General features: G+C 52.2%; 1 protein-coding gene and 1 pseudogene across 1 annotated transcript in view; one reads left to right on the top strand and one right to left on the bottom strand.

Moving 5' to 3' along the window:
* Positions 1–16,622, top strand: part of LOC142068101 (T cell receptor alpha chain MC.7.G5-like) — a 532,408-nt gene that overhangs the window by 62,664 nt on the left and 453,122 nt on the right. The window lies entirely within an intron of this gene.
* On the bottom strand, positions 771–2,102 carry LOC142067911 (olfactory receptor 6F1-like; annotated as a pseudogene).

Genomic DNA, 16,622 nt, shown 5'->3' with positions numbered 1-16,622 from the left:
GCCTCCCGAAGCACCACTGCTTGCAGAAGGGAGGATTAGAATTTCGGTCTGGACTCAATCATCTCACCTGGAGAGCTCTACACTCAGGCAAAATCGATGCCACACTGTTCATCAAGGTGTGCCTGGCACGTTGATGCCTCCTCCTTATGGTCATGTGGACTCCCTTTGCTGTCAGTGAGCAGGAAGAAGAGCTTTGAGAGTGTGATTCATCTCTTCTGAAATGACACTCATAGGAAGGGGAAAAGCAAGTGCCCCTTGGAAGTGCTAACATCCTCCCAGTGAGCGTAGAGAGAGTCTTGCTACCCAGCCGGCATTTCACAGCTCTGCAGTTTGGGGACTTTGCCAATCTCATTGAAGTGATTCCACAGCAAAGCCCAAAATGTGAGGAAGGACGGACTGTTACAGCCCAGTGTGGGGGTGTAGATGTGGAATTGCCCAGACTCATTTAGTGTGAGGCATAGAGATGCGGATGTTTTTCATTAGAGATGTACAAGTCCATTCAGATACTGGATAGAGGGAAGGAAGGGGAGTGCATATTTTGTTGACTGTCTTATGCTAGGAATACTGGCGCTAGGTAGCGATGCCAGACATTGCCAGATTTTATCTTGAACCAGGGCATGATTCTGCCAAACAGCCATGAGGATGGGGCATAGATGCATCCAGAAAACGTGGGACTAAATGGAGAAATACATGTCCATTTCCTAAAGCAGTGAGCCGGCTGCTGGGACTTCTTTAGGGGATTGATATGAATCCCTGACAAAATGAAGGACTTGGGAAACTGGAATACAAACCTGTGTGAGGACCACTCCTCCAGGGTTCTGTTGCACTGTGTCTGGATGGGGTTTGTGACCCTTTCCAAGCACTGGTCTTTAGAGCACTGTGAGGCCTTCTGAATTTACCCAGGAGTGAACAGAGGGAGGTGGGAGCATCAGAACCGAGGCTCAGCCCAGCCTAAGATGGCTGTAAGGTGAGTGAGATGAGCTCACTGTGGGATTGGTGGCTTCTCCCTCCCTGTGATGCTCAGGTGCACTTACACCTCCGTGAGGACCTTCTGCAGGGCAGAAGCTGTGGGAGGGAGCGGGTGAATCTGTTTGCTTCCACTGAGGCTCTTTGAGAAGCCACTTCACTTCTTCTGGGAAGCCCACCCCAGAGCTTGCTTCACTTCTTTCTTCCTGAGTGTGTAAATGAAGGGGTTCAACAAGGAGTTAAGGCTGTGTTAAAGGTAATCGCAAGTTTGTTCAGGTCCAGGAGTTCTCAGCCGATGGCTTGACATACAGAACAGGGTGGAGCCGTACCAGATCATGATGACACGGAGATGGGCAGAGCAAATGGAAAAAGCCTTTTTCTGGCCATGGGCTGACTGGATTCTCAGCATGGAAGGGGTGACGTACATGTAGGACAGAAGGGTGAGCACACAGGAGGCCACCACAATAATTACAGAGACAAGGCCACTAGCTCCATGGGCCGTATGTCACTGCAGGAGAGGGCAAGGCAGGAATCTATATTGCAGAGGAAATGATTGATGACATCTGGAGCACCTAGCGTGAGTCTGGATGTCAGAAAGGTCAGCAGCGAGATGGCCAGAAAGCCTCCCAGCCAGGAGCTGAGTGCCAGCCGAGCAGAGAGGACACTGCTCATGACAGAGCTGTATCTCAAGGGGCAGGACATGGCTAAGTGGTGGTCATAGGCCATGACAGAGAGGAGAAAACACTCAGTGGAGCCTAGGGAGAGAAGAAAGAACAACTGGAGGATGCTGACACTGGAGGAGATGGTCTCGCTAGTCCCCAGCATGCCTCCTATGGCTGTGGGAGCAACACCCATAGCGTACCACATCTCCAGAAAGGAGAGATTACAGAGGAAGAAGTACACCGAGGTAGGGAGGTTGCTGTTCTTCCACATGAGGGCTATGGTGGATGCCTTGCCTCTTACTGTCAGGGAGTACGTCAGTGCAAATACCACCACAAGGGAGACCTGGGAATGCCACCTGCCTGGGAAACCAAGAAGGACAAATTCTTTCTTCCACACTTGTCCCATTTGCCATGTGCCCCCCAAGCACCGAGGTTCATCTGCAGAGCCAGGAAAGTTTCTGTGTGAGTCTGCATGCCTGTGCTGGTCCTTCAGATGCTACTAGTAGTGCAACAAAGCCATCATCCCTGACAAAGTAGTTGGTGCAGAGCACAGGAAAACAGCACGTACGCTAAGTTAAAATCGATGGGGAAACCCTTTGCTGCAGAAACACATTTGGACACTTAGATCTGACCCTGAAGGTCAGGCCTACACCATCAAATGACCATGGGGAATTATTTCTTAGATCGAGCGCGGGCATTTCCTTCAGATGATGTGGAATGCAATTGCTTCCATGAGATGAAAATCCCACTTAGGAAACTGTGGAGAGCAGGCTGAGGGTCTCCAGCTACCTGAAAGGCTGTTGCAGAGGAAGGGAAGAACATCCCTGCACTCTTCAAGGCAGGAAATACGGAGTTGCAATCTCAGTAAATGAGACCAAGGGAACAGAAAAACCATCATGACAACGTGGCGCTGGAAGAGATTTTCTGACCTCTTCAGTTGATCACAGGGGCTTCCAACTGAGATGGCAGCAGCACAGGGCAGCAGACTAGCATGACAGTCATTACACAAGGACTCGTGGTCTTGTCTGTTTGCTCTCTTCCACGTCTCAGCACAGGAAGCTTTTGGAAATAGCTCCATTATCTCCACTGACATCTGCTTCTCAGCATGTCTATGAAGGGTAAGATGCACCTCTCTGTAATTCTGCCATCTCAGAGTCGGGGGAATGACTTCTGCTGACCAAGTTGAAAGGTGTATGATGAAATACTCTTATCGCAGCTCCTCAGCTTACCCCCCTTCTTTGGGTGGAGAAAAACAGTTGTGAGAGAGAAATGGCTCAGCTTGCCTCGTATACAGGCCTAAAAGCCCTCTAGAAGTGCCAGGTTGTTTCTGAGGACTCAGGCAGGAGTCCAGCGAGCGGCTCCGATGGATAAGTCGGACATCTCAACTTGGGAAGAGGTATCCATGCCTCAGTGATTGAAGGCAAAAGTCTCTGAGCTGAATCCCCTCCAAGGCAGCTCTGCTGAGAAGCCAGCTGAACCGAGGGGTCTCATCCAAGCCCTCCCTGCAGACAAGGGGGGATTCTTCATCAGCTCTCTAGGGGAGAATCGGTTTCATCCTCAGCTGGGTGTCTAAGACAGGTGGAGCTGCATCACCACCTGAAGGATCCCTTTCCCTCCTTTCTTCCTCTTTAGGCATTTACATACCAGGAATTTCATGTGGCTCAAGAGCAGAGGAAATCCTCCTTAATCCCCTTAAATATGCAAGGCATTGGAAGTCTATGCTACGTGTCTTGGGTGGGCTTCACTCACCAGGTGCTCAGCCAATGGAAATGATCCAACAACTTCTCTTCGTGCACCATCCTCCACATGAAGCCATGGACCCCTTGGCTGAGGGAGAACATTGGGAAGAAGTTGATTTACTGGAGGATGGATGCCAGACTAGACAGCTGGCATAAACAGCACACACACTCGCACACGCACAAGTCTTGACCTCTAGGCACCTAGAGTTAGTTGAGAAGCCTCACACCCAAAGGGAGGCTGTCTACACTGTTCAGGGTCACCACACAGGTGTTAGACTTGACAGAGTCATCTTCTGCAAGTCCTGCGCCCAAGGCTTCAACGTGGCTGAGGGGAGACTGATCTGCACTTGGTGTGAAGGGCATACGCAGCTAATGAGAGTAACGTGCCCATCTTGAGCCCACTCACCCACACTAAAGCTTTCTCCCTGCCATCTGTCTGTCCTCGAGTACCTTGGACATGGATATGGGGTTTAACCGTGGGATGGGGGTGCTTGGAAGGCTAAGTAGATGTGGGCTTATTGCTCAGTGAGGAAGGGGACCTGGTGACAAATGACGGGGAAAAGGCTCACGTACTCAATGCCTGTTTGTCCTCAGTGTTTAGTGCTACGGCTTCTCCTCAGGCCTACCACATCCCTCAGTCCCCCGCAGACTCTGTGGGAGCGACGCAGCAGCCACAGTAGAAGAAGAAAGAGCTAAGGAGCTCTTCCCACCATTGGGACATACACAAGTTCATGGGATTGCTTGGGATGCATCCGAGGGTGTTCAAGGAGCTGACTGGGCAGTCACTTCTCAGTCCCTGGGATGAACATGAAGCAAATACTCTCAGAAGCCTTTTCTCAACTCAAGAAAGGCAGAAAGAGGGTTGGGAGCAGGTCACATGAGACAACTGAGGGCAAAATATTCTTCACCAACCCCATTGCTTTCTATGAGGAGGTGACTGGCATTGCGGGGAAGGGGAGGGCCACTGGCTGTGGTGTACCTTGACTCTAGCAATACCTTTGATCTACCCTCAGGGGTGCACACTCATGCACACCTATACGCACACAGAGGTATGCACACTCACAGGCATGCACACACGCAATATGTGTGAGGTCAGACTCCTGCTTAGATATGAAAAACAAATCCCACCAAATGATCGATGTATTGGGTAGAGTCCTACCACTGTAAGCACTTCTACAAGGAGTCTGCAAATGTGCATCCAGAGCCAACTCCTTATATACACCGGCAGCAGCACCAATCCTATGAGTGCTGCATGAGGCACCTCAGCCTGGCTTTGGGTCCATCCTCCAGCACCAGCTCTGCTGCCCAAAGGTGGCCACTGAGCATTCACATTCCAGGATTGCTACAGGACAGTGCTGCGCCTGGTTCTTGTCTCAACACCGTCACCAAGGGAAACTGCACTGCCTTTCAGGGACCCTTCTGTCTCTGGCATTCCTGCTGCCAGCCACTTTAACCCTTTCTGCATTTGGGACATTTTCCCTGCGTGGCAGATCGTTCCTTGGTTACAGGTTACCACTGCTGAGCAGTTACAATCTGAATTTCCCCTGCAGTGTGCGCACAAATTCACACACACGAGCACAACCGCACACGTGAGCTTACGCTCACCCAAAGATCAACCCATACGTGTGCACTTATAGAGGTGTGCGCACACATGTTTCCAAAGGAGCCCAGCTCTGTACCAACATGTAATAAATATAAAAAAGAGAGAACATCCCCATTGCTGCAGCCCCAGAAAGAATTCCCATGTTACAAGGAAAAGAAAAAGCATCCTGCAGTGTTAGAAGCTCCCGCCTGACTTCCGCCATCTCCAAGGAAGAACCCTAGCCCTTGCAAAGAGAGCAGTGCCACAGTGCCACACTCATGTGGCAGCGGGAGGGTGTATGTCTGGGGCAAGACAGACTCCCCTCAGGCTACAGACACTGAGACGTCAGAAGTGATGTAGTAGTGAACCTGTCTCTAGGCTCCCTTTGAGCTAAATACCCTCTCTTCAAAAGGCAGACAAATGCAGAAGCAACATTAACTTACAGAGCAGCTGAAGAAATGGTTTGGCTGCCCTGTGAATGTTCATGCACCCTTTCTATTTTTTTTTTCCCCTCAGTTTGAAATGATGCGCTGGCCTTTTTTCTTCTTGCGTTTTGCATGCAGGTGCAGGTGGTGTAATTGCCTGTACCAAGAGGGAGCTGCCTGCAGCCTCCTCTGTCACCATGAGCTGGCCGAGTTTATATTGCAGCCAAGGTTCCTACATGCAAAACACTTTCTGCTCATAATAATACAAGAGTAACAAGAGTGTATTTGGTTTACCTGGCAAGGTTTTGGTAGTGAAGGGGCTGCAGGGATGGCTTCTGTGAGAAGATGCCAGAAGCTGCACCTATGTCGGACGGAGCAAGGTCCAGTTCCTGGTGGCTGCAAGATGGACCTGCCACTGGCCAAAGCTAAGCCAATTAGCAACATATTTGTACCTAATGTGATAACATATTTAAGCACCTTTTTGATAACATATTTAAGAAGGGGTAAAAACCATTGTGCAGCAAATGCAAGGGAGGAGTGAGAAAATGGGAAAGAAACTGCTCTGCAGATACCAAGGTCTGTGAGGAAAAGGGGGAGGAGGTGTAACCAGAGTGATGGAATTAACCAACCATGGATGTTGCTATACTCCTTGTACAGCCCTCTCCAACTGGACATTAAGTCTGGGGACATGGAGTATACCAATCAGTGTATTCTTTGATCTGTATTTTAGTCCCTAGGTAATCATTAATGTGAACGAAACAATAGACAATGCGCTGCTGTCAGAAAAGGATGACAAAATGCGGTTTCGTGTAGCAGACTGAGAAAACTGGCCAGGACTGCCAAGATTAAGAGGCAAGTAGGTAAGAGGTAATTCTGGCAGGGGGAGATCGTGGCCACCGACTCACGGACCACCTACCCAAGTAACACCACCTACTCAGAGGAGAACAATGAAAGGACAACTGAGCCTGCGCAGTAATTTAGATGTGAAGCGAGCGAGTTTGTTCCAATCACCGAAGAGAATAATATCGAATATGTATGGATAAGATGAATATGTATATTTCTGGTCTATATAAATCACATGGGAAAGGTCTGTAAGGTATGTACATTAGGAGGAGCGATCCCCCTTGCAGCCAGCGCCGTGAATAAAGAATGCCTGCCTTTTAACACTTCATTGGTGTTACGAGGTTTATTCCCGACTTCAGCGACAGAGGTGCTCCAGTTGCTGGAGCAGAGATTCCCCTGCAGCCTTGGAGAAGACAATGGTGATGCAGCTTGTCCCTTTGCAGCCCATGCAGATCCATGATGGAGTGGATACCTACCTTCCAGCCCATGGAGAACCTCATGTCACAGCAGGTGGAGGTGCCCTGAAGGAAGGTGCAGCCCATGGAGAGGCTGAGCTGGAGCAATCTCTTGATAGAAACTGTGTCCCATGGAGAGAAGCCCACACAGGAGCAGCTTTTCTAGCAGGACCTGTGGACCCACAGGGGACCCACGCTGGAGCAGTCTGTTCCTGAAGGACTGCAGCCTGTGGAAAGGATGCGTGCTGGAGCAGTTAGTGAGCTTCCCATGGGAAGTCCTTCCCATGCTGGAGAAGTTTGTGAAGGACTGTGTCCTGTGGAAGGGACCCCGCCCTAGAGCAGGGAAAGAGGATGCGGAGGAAGGAGCATCAGAGATGACGTGTGATGAACTGACACAACTCTCATTCACCACCTAACTGCAGTGTTTGGGAGGAGGAAGTAGAAGATGTAGGAGTGAAGTTGAGCTGGGGAAGAAGGGAGGAGTGGGGGGAAGGCACTTTTAGTTTTGCTTTATTTTTCACTGTCTTACTCTCTTACAGTTAATTCGCAATAAATTACATTAATTTTCCAAGGTGAGTGTGTTTTGCCTGGGACAGTACTTGGCAAGTAATCTCCCTGCCTTTATCTTGACCCACGAGCTTTTCATCATGTTTTTCTCCCCCTGTCCTGTTGATGGAGGGATAGAGCAGCTTGGTGGGCACCTGGCGGCCAGCCAAGATCAACCCACCACTGACAGATAAAGCAAAGAGAGCCAGCATAGAATAGCAGAGATATTATGGCTGGAAGTACCAGGGATGTCCTGTCCCTCTTATCCCTGTGCTGTGATTTCCAACACTGCTGCCTTTTCATTGCCAGGTATAGAGCATGCCCATTCCCCACTGAAGGCTTCTTGTGAGTGCTGGGATGAAAGGCCCCAGAATTTCTAGGGCAGGAATGCAGCAGTGCTGGCAGAACTCAGTTCAAGTGCTGGACGGGTCGAGAGCAGGCAAGTGAAGTCAGCCTGGGTCACTCTGGTGGGGCTGTTTGAAGCACTGTTCTCAGGAATAAGCTCCAGCATTCCTCAGCTGGACACTCAAGGGTTCCTGTGCATGAGGATGTACCCTGTCCTTCTCTTTCCCTCCCGCATCAGCTCACCTCAATGGTCACTCTTTTTACCTTCCCAGGTGTGTGGCTTGTTCTGCTTGGTTTTGACCCCATCCGGCGTAACAGCACCCTCAGGAAAAATTTCTGGCCCATTTTGACTAGTCCCCACTCTGTGCAGCCTGGGAGTGCACAAACAATGCCATGGGCATTCCCAGGGCCTCGTCCTGCCCCAGAATGCTCTACCATTGCTGCAGTTGTCCCCACGTGTTCTCACCAGAGGCCATGGTTGCATCTCTGCCTACCTGTCTCCTTGTCTTCGTGTGCAGCTGTGTTGTATAAACACGTCAGAGCTCAACTCCGCGCATGATTCCACACCCATGTGCATGAATATGCATGTGTGTGTCCTTGTGTGTCAACCATCAGGAGGGAATATGCTGCTCGCAGCGGAGACACTCTCCACTGCTCTCTCCACTAGCACCACAGAGCAGCTGGTTCCCAGGGTCAGAAGGACCCTGAGTGCATTTCAACAGCGATGGCACCTGCCAACCATGTGCTGGCCATCCCTGAGTGGATCTGCTTTCACTACATATCAGTGGTGTCTGGTATGGAACGCAGACCCCTCTCGTGTCCAAGCCAAGGCCAAATGTACTTGTGCACCTCATCGGCATGATGCTGTGTCAGGCAGAGGCTGAGAACATGCACCAAACAGGGACTGAATGAAAGGACCCAGGAGCCTGACGTTGCTGTGTTCTGAGTAGAAGGGACAGACCCTGTGGCTGAGTGTCCAGAAGAGACCCTCTTTCCAACAATGGCCCTGTGGAGAAGGAAAGGACAGAGGACATTCCGACTGGAGACCAGAGGGAAATTTTTCACACTGAGAACAGTCAACCGTTGGAATAATCTCCCCAAGGAAGTGGTTGACTCTGCCATGTTAGACACTTTCAAGAGTCGTCTGTACAGGGTGCTGGTCCGTCTTGTTTAGACTCTCCTCTTCTTAGAAAGGTTGGACTAGATGATCCCTGAGGTCCCTTCAACCTGTGATTCTGGGATTCTGGGATTCGGTGACATGTGTGTCTGTAGTTTAGAAGGACTTTTGACATCCTCTTCCATTCTTCCTTTACAAACAAACTGGCATTGAATGAGTTCATTAGGAGCATGATAAGGCAGGTGGAAAATTGGCTGGACTACCAGGCTCAAAGAGTTGTGACCATGAAGCAATGGGCTGACTGGAAACTCATGAAGGCCAGAAAGAGCAAGGACAAGGTTTTGCATGTGATGGAGGAACCGGCCCATGCAGTCATGCACGCTGGGGGCTGCCTGCCTAGGAAGCAGATCCACAGAAGAGATGTGTGGTTGTAGGAGAGACCCAGCTGAACATGAGACCACAGTGTGCCCTTGAGGTAAACGGGACCAACCACTGCCGTACTGGGCTGTGTTAGTCAAAGTGTTGCTAATAGGTCCAGGAAGGTCATCCTGGCCCTCTGGCCCTTGGGAGACCATATGTGGAGTACTGCATGCAGGTTGGGGTCCCCTCTCAAGAAGGATATCCACATACTGAAGTGAGTCCAACAAAGGCCACCAGGGTGGGTAGGGGGTTGGCAATGTGAGAGGAGAAGAGCCTGAGCGAGCTGGGCCGGACCATCTTGGAGAAGGGAAGTCTCAGGGGAGACCTTGCTTTCTGCAACTGCTTCTTCAGAGGAGACAGGGAAGATGGACATGGACTCAGATTCAGGCCACAGGGAGTACCTTCTTAGAGTGGAGGCAACGGACAGCAGCTGGGACATGGAGACATCTGATTAAGCAGTAGCTTAAAAGAAATAACAAGAACTGGAATGGGTTTCCCAGAGAGGCTGTGCAATCTCCACCCTGGGAGCTGTTCAAGGCATGACTGACTGTGACCTTGAGCAACCTGCTCTAATGGGATTGGTTCTGAGTAGGAGATTGACCTAGACGACCTCTGGAGGTGCCTTCTCACCTACATTCAGACTGTGTAACTCCCACCTTGCCCCTGCCACCCCTGACCCCAGCACACCCATGGGCACAGGTGTCCTCACAGACACTTTGCCTCAACACAACTTCTAGGCAGTGTGCTGGGACTGCAGAGAGGCAGCCGAGGCAGGCTCTCAGCCTCCTCACTGCCATGCGCAGGAAATCAGTGGCTGGTGTTGCCAGCCCCTGAGCTCGGAGGCAGCTCTGGGAAGCTGGTCCATCTCCTGGCTCAGGGCCCTGCAGCTCCCCCAGGCCGTGCCTGGCGCTGTGCGGGGTTATTGTTGCGGGGGAGTCCTTGCTCACCAGGAGGACGGGGAGAGTCCATTTCCCAGGAGAGAAACCTCTGCCCGTGCAGAGCCACTGAGCGCTGCGGGGCCGGGCGAGACCCCGAGCGGCGCCGGCGCAGGGCGCAGCCCCGGGGCGGAGCTGGCGGCGGCGGAGGGGACGAGGAGAGAAGAGGAGGGGGAGAGGAGGCGGCGCGGCCGGAGCAGAGAGCCGGGGCTGGCGGGGCGCAGCGAGGCGCGGGCGGCGGAGCGGCGGGATGCGGCGGTGCCGGGGCGCAGGGCTGGCGGGGCTGGCCGCCGTGCTCCTGGGTGCGCGGGGCTGGCGGCGGTGGGTGGGGGCCGGGGCGGTGCCCGGGCTCTTCCCCAGGGCGCCCAGCGCCAACTCTTCCCACTCCCTACCTCTCTGCCACCTCTTCGTTCCCCTTTCCAAAGCCTCCAAGGCCCCTTTCCTATTCTCCGAATTGCTTGCCCAGAATACAGCCTTCTGTCCTTCACTGTAACAACCCCTCTCCCTGTCTAATCCTCCTACCTTCCTCCATCCACCCATTTTTTCACCCCTCTCTCCATGAACCTACCATCTCTAGCCTCTCTTCCTATTCTCTGAGACCCCTCTCTCATCTATTCCTCTGCCTCCTTCATATCTGTAGGTACAGGGCTGTTTCCCTGCCCTGCGCCGTTATTCCATACATCCTCTGGCCTCCCTGTGAATTCAGCATTTTATTGCTCTGGATTCAGCCCTCCGTCCTTCAGTGTAACACACCCACCTCTCCTGTCCCCTCACCCCCTCACCATCCTTCCATATATCCATCCATCCATCTGACTTGCGCCTGACTTGCATACTGTGTCTCCTTGCCTCTATTTCAAATTCTGTCCTAGAGGATTCCCCTCGCTCCACACACCCACACCCGGATCATGGTCATATGTCCCCATCCATTCCGGACTGGTACTGTCTCCCTGTTGCTCCTTCCAATGATTTCTCTGAGAAAAGAGCCATCGGAGCTGGGCGATCTTTGACAACCCTTGTCCTTTCCTTCTCTTTTCTTGGCAGTGGCTGCTGGCAGAGCCCAGGTGCAGCAGGAGCCGTCGGCAGAGACCACCGAGGACACCGGCATCAACATCACCTGCTCACACCCCAACATACAGACCGCCGACTCTATCCACTGGTACCGTCAGCTCCCGGGCCGAGCCCCCGCATTCATCGCGCTCACTTTTAAAGAGGCCAAAGAGCTGCGGGACCCCGCGGGGCGGCTGTGGGTGGCCCCAGACCGCCGGTCCAGCGTCCTGCGGCTCGCCCGGCCCCGGCGCGGGGACGCGGCGGTGTATTACTGCGCCGTGGGAGACACGGGGAGAGGAGCCGGGGCTGCGGCCGGGCACGAACCGGCGCGGGCGGGGCCGGGCGTGTGGGGCGGGGGCGGGGGGACGGCCCCGGGCGGGCCCGCCAGGGGGCGCTGCCGCTCCGCCCGCCGGCCCCGTGCTTGGGGCAGCGGAAGCTGGCGGTGTCACAGCGTTAGTGCCTGCGCGGATTCTAACGCGCAGGTACCGCGTCACCCACAGGTACCGCGCGCCGCCACTGGAACAGAGTGTTGTCGCTAAGAGTGGAAAAGAGTTTAGACCGTTCCACCAGTGGCAAAAGGAGACATGCGGATAGATACGCATGGTGTCATGTCTCCTGTAAAGGAGGCCCCTCCAGTGCCCCAACACTGAAAGGTTTTTTTTAAGGAGACTGACCTTGAATTTGCACCAGAAGAAAGACAACTTCAACCCCAAACTCCCCAGGAACTTCCATAATACTGTGTGTATTTATTAATCACGTTTAGACCACATTTGGAGACAGTCTTGGAAGCTTTGGTGATGGAAATCCTTTGGATTATATAGAATCAGAAAACACCAAAGCAAGTAACGCTAATTTCAGTCCCTATACCTGCAGCATAGCCTTGGGGAACTGAATAAATCTATCTTTAGTTCAGATTCCCCGAATGCTGTCTGGGAATATTAAGGCTTGTTAGCTGCTGCAGGGAAGCATAACGAATTCTAAACTAATAAAGTACCTGGATGCATAAACAAGCAGGTACAGCCAAGCCAGACAATGTGTAAGGGAAGGTGAGAGAAGAGACACAAGCACGAAGGAAGGAGAGGCTCCTAGGGATGTGGCCCTGGGCTCAGCAAGAATGCTTGCACGTTGAGGGCTGCGCCTCTGTTTCTCCTCTCATTTGCAATGCCAAAGTCCTAATGTTGGTGTAGATGTCTTATGTCTGCTGTGGAGTCCAAGAAGACAGATCCACCTCAGGAGCCCCTTGGAGGGTAAGCTTCAGCGAGAGCCCCTGGCAGCTGCACAGCAGGGTTCATCCCCTCTTTCTTATGTCTTGGGGGAGGGGCATTGTTCCCAGGCAGATGAAGAATAATGCTCCATTTCTCCCTAAGTCTCTCTTGTGAGCCACCTCCTGTCGCCGTGGGAGATCTCAGCTGTCTCTGTGGTCCCATATTTCTCCTTTCCATTCAAAATTAGGAGATCCTGTCAATGCTGCTGCAGGGACATTAAACCTCGCATCCCACGGACATTGTTAGGGTCCTCTAGTCTGTCTCCTGGCAGGCACAGACCTGCTGTGGGCTCCAGTTTCCACGTAAATACCTGTAAGGAGGCTGTGAAGAAGGCAGAGCCAGGCTCTTCTCCCTGATGCCCGTGGCAGGAATAGCGGCACAGGGCACAAAGTGAATTAGAGGAAGCTCTGTCTGAACACCAGGAAACCCCTTTTCACTGTGACACTGAGGGAGCAATGACACAGGACTCCCAGAGATGGTGTACAGTGTCCATCCTGGGAGGCACTGAAAAGCTCTCTGGACATTGTCCAGGACATGTTGTGAGCAGAGGCACAAGAGTGAAGGAAGGAGAGACTCCCAGGGAAGTGGTCCTGAGGTCAGCCAGGGTGTTTTAATGTTGAGCTCTTTAATGTGAGCTCTTTCTCCTCTCAGTAGAAGTGCATAAATGCTCATCTTCCTGTACGTGTGGGCAGAGTGGCCAGGGCCCCCCTGTTGTGGAAGTGCTGAGAATGCCCTTGGCTGAGGGAGCCACAGGTGTTGCTGCTGGAGGAGGGACAAAGCCAGAAGGAGCATTTCAGGCACAGGAAGACCAGGCCATTTCTCTTCCCCGCTTCTTCCTTTGCTCCCCCAACAGAGTCGTTACCAGCAGCTCTGTTATCTCGGGGCTGGGAGGTGCCTTTGTGACACTCTCTCACTCAACAAACAGGCAAGTCGGTCTCAGCATGCAGCTCCGATACCTCATCCTGATTGCCTTTCTGGGGCAGCTGCTGGGTAAGTCCTGCCTTTTCATAAATGAATACTTCCTCCTTCCTTGTGGAAACTCTCACCAGCCTTATCAGGTCCATGCATGGAAATTCTCTTGAATAAGAGGAAGAGACTGGGAAATGTCACCTCGCATTTGTAGTTTTGCACCAGTTGTTTTGAGATGGTCTTACTGTTGGCAAGGACAGGAGAAGAGATGAGAGAGAAGATACCTCAGACCCCTGCTCCTTCTTTTCTTTCCCTTCAGTCCATCTCTCTCTGCCTCTCTTTTTCTCATCCACCTGCCTCTGCAGCCTCAGGTTTCTCCCATTCCAACACAAATTAGCAGATCCTGCCAAAGCTGCCACAGGGATGTTAAATGTGTCACCTGGCTGTGGCTCTTTGCTGCTTGTCATGGCCTCCGGTTTTCTCCTGGTTGTCAACTCAGCCTGGGATCCCTCTTTCTACCGAGGGAGCTCGGAGCCCTCAGATGTGAGAGGGATGGGGAAGAAGGATGAATCTTTTTACAATAGCTCCATGGGCCCCTCAACCTGCTGGAGGGGTGCTGGTGCAAGCATGCAATGATCAGGCATGACAGGCAGTTCCCTGGTCCTCTGGGCAGTCAGAGACCAGGCAGGAGGAGCAGGGACACAGCACAGCTCTCCTCAGGGTCCATGCCGGGATGAGAGCTCTGATCTCCTGCCCAAAGCTACTCTCCACATGGCTGTACTCAGGCCTCAGGGTTTTCCTGCAGGGCAAGGGACAGGGAACCTCCTCCACCAGGGCTTTGCATCCACTCCTGGGTTGCTACCCATAGCCTTTCCCACAGCAGAGCTGCTGACCTTCACCTTTCTTCCAGGCACCATGGGGCAGACCACCGTCACCCAGCAAGAAGGACAAGTCACAGTAAAGCAGAGAGGCACCTTCCAAACAACCTGCACATACCAGACATCCTACTTTAATGGCTTGCTGTGGTACCAGCAGAGGAAAGGCCAAGCTCCCCAGCTGGTCTCGTATCAGGCAAGATCAGGCTCCAAGCCAAACGGCCGCCTCACCACATCGCTGAACACCACAGAGAAATACAGCCTCCTGGAGCTGGAGGAAGTCGAGGTCTCTGACAGTGCCTTGTACCTCTGTGCTGTGCAAGACACCGTGGTGCAGGGAGCTTCCTTGGCTGTGCCACAAGCCAGGGGAGGGAGGGGATGTGCCTGTGCACGGCTGAGCTTGGCGGAAGGGGCCCTCAGCTCTCTCCTGGCAGTGCTGTTTCCCCATTGCACCCTGAGCTCTGCAGGGCAAGATCCTCTTTCTGAAAGGGGCCGGTGTCCGTGCCTGTGGAGATGGCTGAAGGTGGCTGTAGGGCAGAGCCTGCTGGCAACCAGGATGCCAGGGGCTTGTTCTCAGCCCCTCACACTCAGTGTTAGTGAATTCCTGCAAACCAGTTCCTAAGGAGGAAGTTTAAGCACTGACCAGCCCTACCCAGGGGCCCCTAGAGGGCCTTTGACAGGAATTTCTGGGGTTTGTTGCTCTTTTCAATAAGTAAATACTGAAACTGGATTTGAGTCAAGTCATCGGGTTCATCCAGGTGTTCAGCCAGTTCAAGTGCAAAGGCTGTGCCTGAAGGGCAGAGCAAAGCACACAGAACAGCCACAGTTGCCAAATCCTCCAGGTTTCTCCACATTTGCAGCCAGTAAGTGAAGAGACCAACACACAAGTGAAGGCTTCCAACCCCCTGATCTCCTTACAGGCTCCTGAGGGTGAAATCCCTAAGAGAATGGAATGTTTGGCACTGCCTGCTAAAGCCATACCGAGGAACTATGGGAGCCTGGCAAAACAGAGGTTGAGGGCCGGAGACAGAAACTGAGAGATAGAGAAGCACTTGTTTTATGACTATATCCTTGAGGAGAGCTGAGACACTGACCAAAGCAAACATCCCACCTCAGAAGATGCTGAGAACAGGCTGATAACCTCTGTAGTCAAGGAGAACAACTAATTGGGATGTAGATAAGAACTAAAACAAAGTGCCCAGCAGGGGAACTCTCCTTGTGATTATACTGAAAATCAGGCCCACAGGCCAGGAACCACCCCCGCTCCTAGTAAGTCCCTTAACCTATGAGCAGGTGCAGTACATTAAAGTGAGCTGTACTGTTACATCAAAGGGAGAAAGAAATTAACCCATTATTAGCTGAGGCGTGTGAATATTAGCTGTGATTGACATTTTTAACTGTATAAATGCCTAGCAGTTTCTCGGTGCGGTGTGCTAGCTTTGTGGGTTACCACCTAGCACCAATCCTTGCACAAAAGTGACTTGAATAAAATACCGCCGCCCTGTGTGTCGTTTGGCGTTTTGCACACCGGGTTGAACGAACCTGCTTTTCAGGATAACAAGGGGAGCGATCTATGATCATCCGCAGCTCCTACACAGGGAGCGGTGTTGTAGTGATGAGCTGGCACGGCAGCAGGGGACTGTGTGTCTGGGACAAGCCAGACTTGCAGCAGGCTGCTGCAGGGCAAGTTTTACGTTACCCCTTGAGGTGAATTAAACACACATCTTTGCTTAAATAATTGAAAAAGATAAGTAATGAACACTAGATTGGACAGACTCCTACGACCATAAGCAGTTCTACAAGGAGTGTGCAAAGGTGTGTCAGGAGCCAATTCCTTACATACACTGGCAGCAGCAGCAGTCCTGTGAGCAGTTCCATGGGATGCCTCAGCCTGACATTGGGTCTATCCTCCAGCACCAGCTCTGCTGCCCAAAGGTGGCCACTGAGCATCACACTCCAGGATTGCTACAAGACAGTGCTGCAGCTCTTTCTTATCTCATCACCAAGGGAAACTGCACCCCCTTACAGGGAGTCCTGTCTCTGGCTTTCCTGCTGGCAGCCACTTTAACCTCTTATGAAGTTGGGCCTTCTTGACCTCCATGAGAGATCATTTCTTGGTCACAAATTACCATTGCTGAGCACTTACCATTTTAATTTCCCCTTCACAGCAAATGCTGAAGGTGGGCATGAGAAACGGGGCTGTGCTCTCACAGCTGTATTCTGTGTGGTAGTTTGATGTGCTCAGGCTTGAGGTAACTCTGCCCTCCGTGACATAACGTTTCCTGTCCATTTCAGACATCAGTTTATGCAGGAAGGGTCTTAAATGTTCCCATGGCACTCTACATGAAGGTGCAGTGTTATTGTCAGGGATGTAAGCATGCACGGAGCGCTCTGCTGGCTGGTAAGGTACAAGCTGCACAGACACGAGCCATTGCATTTACATATTCGCGATTTGTTCATCTTGACCACTGTTAAGATCCGCAGGCACATT

Source organism: Phalacrocorax aristotelis, chromosome 23 (genome assembly GCF_949628215.1).
Source record: "Phalacrocorax aristotelis chromosome 23, bGulAri2.1, whole genome shotgun sequence".
Lineage (NCBI taxonomy): Eukaryota > Metazoa > Chordata > Aves > Suliformes > Phalacrocoracidae > Phalacrocorax > Phalacrocorax aristotelis.
Note: the sequence above shows the minus strand (reverse complement) of the source record. Positions and strands in the feature narration are given on the sequence as shown.